Raw genomic sequence first — 3,620 nt, 5'->3', positions numbered from 1 at the left:
GTGTGTCTCGCTCGGAGAGGTTGCCCGTGGTGGCTTCCAGCTCTCGCTTGGACCAGGGACCGGCTGGCGTCACACTTAGCCGCCGTGCCGTCCGGTCTTCAGGATTAAGGGTCCCGCTGTACGTCCATCCTGTCGCGAGTGTGTCTTACTGTTCCCGAATCTGGAACCTCCATTAACATTCAGGTTCTGTGCTTGGGCTCAAACAGAGCATGGGCGGCAGGGAAAGTGTTGTTAACAGTCCCCCCTTTGGCGCCTCAGATCCCCACGTGTGTTCTTCCCGTCCCCTCCCCCACGCCGTGCTGCGTGTGAGCTGTGTCTGCCGTGGCCTGTGGACTAGGCTTTGGGGTTTCCAGACTGTGGGCAGGTCAGGAGAGTATGACCGCTGTGAGCGGCAGACCCGATGTTAAAAAACATTTTTATTGATTTCAGAGAGAGAGGGAGAGGGAGATAGAAACATCAATGATGAGAGAGAATCATGGATCGGCCGCCTACTGCACGCCCCACACGGGGTTGAGCCTGCAACCTGGGCCTGTGCCCTGATTGGGAATCAAACTGGTTCATGGGTTGACGCTCAGCCGCTGAGCCACACCGGCCGGGCAGGACGCGGTATGGCTGTGACGGGCTCACGGCCGTGACCTCCCCGGTGACAGGGTGTGGCTGTCAAGGTCACTCTAAAAATCCCTAGAGCTTTGCTAGTGTTTTTGTCAGTGATGAGGACATCATGTCAGTTTTGATAGTAATCTAGAGTTTTGTCCCTTCCTTCCATCCTAGCACGCTGCTGGTTTCTTAGTGTGTTAGTCACTCATCAGGAATGTTGGTGGGAAATGCATGGCCTCTCAGTTAACTTTTCAGAAGGTAGATGCTGGCTATAAAAACGGCGCTGCCAGTCTAGCCGGGACCGACACCGACAGGCCTCGATGACGGCCGGGAGAGCTGATCCTCCCGCCGGGGCCGGAGGCAGCCTTCCCACGAGGTGCCTTGTGAGCAAAGCGTCCGCTAAACGGCTCTATGACACTTACCCGAGGAGGAACGTTAGGTGTCATAGCTACGCTTCCTCCCGATTCCCCTCGTGCACGGTTCACGGGGAGACGCTTAGAGAACGGAGCCACGTTCAGCGGAGACCCAGAGGCCTGAGCGTGCCCGGAGGTGCCTTCCCGGCCTCGACACCGCAAGGCGAAGGCCCTGCATTCTGTCAGGACATGGCGGGCAGAATCCGTGTTCACGTTTATGAACACGTTAGCATGCTGCTTGGTGCTCAGCACGACAAGCCAGGCCCTAGTGTGACGTCACTCACGTGGCGCGGAAACTCGGCCGTGTCCTCATGGGCATTGTCCTCGTGAGGCGTGTCCTCGTGGGCCGTGTCTTCGTGAGGTGTGTTCTCGTGAGGCATGTCCTCATGGGCCGTGTCTTTGTGAGGCGTGTCCTCATGGGCTGTGTCCTAACACGTTAGCATGCTGCTTGGTGCTCAGAACGACAAGCCAGGCCCTAGTGCGACGTCACTCACGTGGCGCGGAAACTCGGCCGTGTCCTCATGGGCATTGTCCTCGTGAGGCGTGTCCTTGTGGGCCGTGTCCTCGTGGGCCGTGTCCTCATGAGGCGTGTCCTCATGGGCCGTGTCCTTGTGAGGCGTGTCCTCGTGGGCCGTGTCCTCATGAGTCATGTCCTCGTGGGCCGTGTCTTCGTGAGGTGTGTCCTCGTGAGGCATGTCCTTGTGAGGCGTGTCCTCGTGGGCCATGTCTTTGTGAGGCGTGTCCTCATGGACTGTATCTTTGTGAGGCGTGTCCTCTTGGGCCGTGTCCTCATGAGGCGTGTCCCCGTGAGGCGTGTCCCCGTGAGGCGTGTCCTCATGAGGCGTGTTGACTTTGCACCTGAGGCCCCTTCTCTTCATCAGAGATAATGAGCTCAATGAATTGGATGTTGACAGAATTATTAACCAGAAGAATTGCCTAGAAACGGGCCTATTTGCTATCCAGAGTCAAATATTTACTCCAGCGCGGTTCTGAGTTGATAAGCTGCTCGTGTTTGGCTTGCTCTTTCCTGGCACGTTTTTTTCTCTCTTAAGCCCTCGGCCTTTGCGTTTGCGGCTGAAGTCTGTGCTGTCAGGTTGAACCTGGCCCATCGCCCACCAGCGGAAGGAGATGGCGCTGCGGAGAGAGGGAGCCCGGGGGTGGAGGTGGTGCACCCCTGTGCTGGTTACGGACTGGGGGTGCCTCCTGGTTTGATGGGAGAAATGCCGGGATGTCGCAGGAGCAGATGCTAGACAGCAAGGGGGTCAGGGGGCCGCCACCTGCGTGTTTCGCCAAGTGTAGCTGGCTGTTTGCACATCCTCTTTCGTTTAACTTAAGTCCGTGAGTTCCCTGTGGCCATGGCTCCCTCTCCCACAGCAGCCGGATGCCAGCGAGGTCTCCGCCAGGCAGGCAGTCTGGTGAATTCATTAGGAGTGTTGGTTTATCTTTTTATTTTTTAATATATATTTTTATTGATTTCAGAGAGGAAGGGAGAGGGAGAGATAAATCAGTGATGAGAGAGCATCGTGGATCGGCTGCCTCCTGCACGCCCCACACGGGATCGAGCCCACAACCTGGGCACGTGCCCTGACCGGGAATTGAACCCTGACCTCCTGGTTCATAGGTCAATGCTCAACCACTGAGCCACGCCGGCTGGGCTGGAGTCTTGGTTTATCCTAAAGGTGCTGATGTAAAGAGCGGCTGTGAAGTAAAACTGGCCGTTACCTGGACGGTGGGTGCGGGTCTGGGGAGGCCTGGGGAAGGCTGTTTGGTCCTGTCTCCCATGGTCGAGGCAGGGGCACCTGTGAGATGTGAGAGAGATGCTTGGTGGTCGGTGCCTTCCCTGCGTGTAGCTGCCCTCCCCGTCCAGGCCGGGTTCCGTGCCACGCACGAGCTTTCCCATGTCCCGTCAGTAGTGCCTCTGGTTACGCTCGCCTGCGGCGTCTCTTCGTCCCTCCACTGAGCCCCGAGGTTTAAGACCCCTCTCTGATTTCCACAGAGAGCGTCCAGGGGTCCCTTTGTAACATGAGTCTTTTGCAAGCCCTGTCGCCCCAAGGAACCCAAAGGCCCGCCCCAGGCCTCCGTGGTCCCTGTAAGAGCACGGGCTCACGCACGCACCTGCTGGCGGGGGCGGGGAGGGGGCGGCCAGGGTCGTCCCGGACGGAAGGCGCGGTAGGCTTCTTAGCGGACTCTGTACATAGATGCGTTGCGTTAGAGGCGTGGCGAGCCCGTGCCTGTGTGTAATAACCTTCTTGTTTATTTCCTCCGATCAGCGTTGCCTTCTGTGCTCAGAAGCGCGGACTCCTGGGAGGTGCTGGAGGTTTGAGTCGTCTCGAGAGCTCCCCAGTCCTGTCTAGTTACCGCTGCCGAGGCGAGAAGGAGTTTACCAGGAAAAAAGAGAGAGATTTGATACAAACGATTTACGAAATCTCCACACGTCCTGAGGTCCCGTCACCCCGGGCACCGGTGATCAAAACTATGAGTGAATCGCATCCCGGAAGTTTTTTTTTTTTTTTTTTTTTTTTAAGCTAACGACGATGTCTTCAAAGATGCCCATCGTTTGCCTTGAAAATTTTATAAATTGCATTTCTACGCCCCGCTGCCCCCCAGGGC

This window comes from Myotis brandtii, unplaced genomic scaffold (genome assembly GCF_000412655.1).
Source record: "Myotis brandtii unplaced genomic scaffold, ASM41265v1 scaffold633, whole genome shotgun sequence".
Lineage (NCBI taxonomy): Eukaryota > Metazoa > Chordata > Mammalia > Chiroptera > Vespertilionidae > Myotis > Myotis brandtii.
This window is presented reverse-complemented; position numbering follows the sequence as displayed.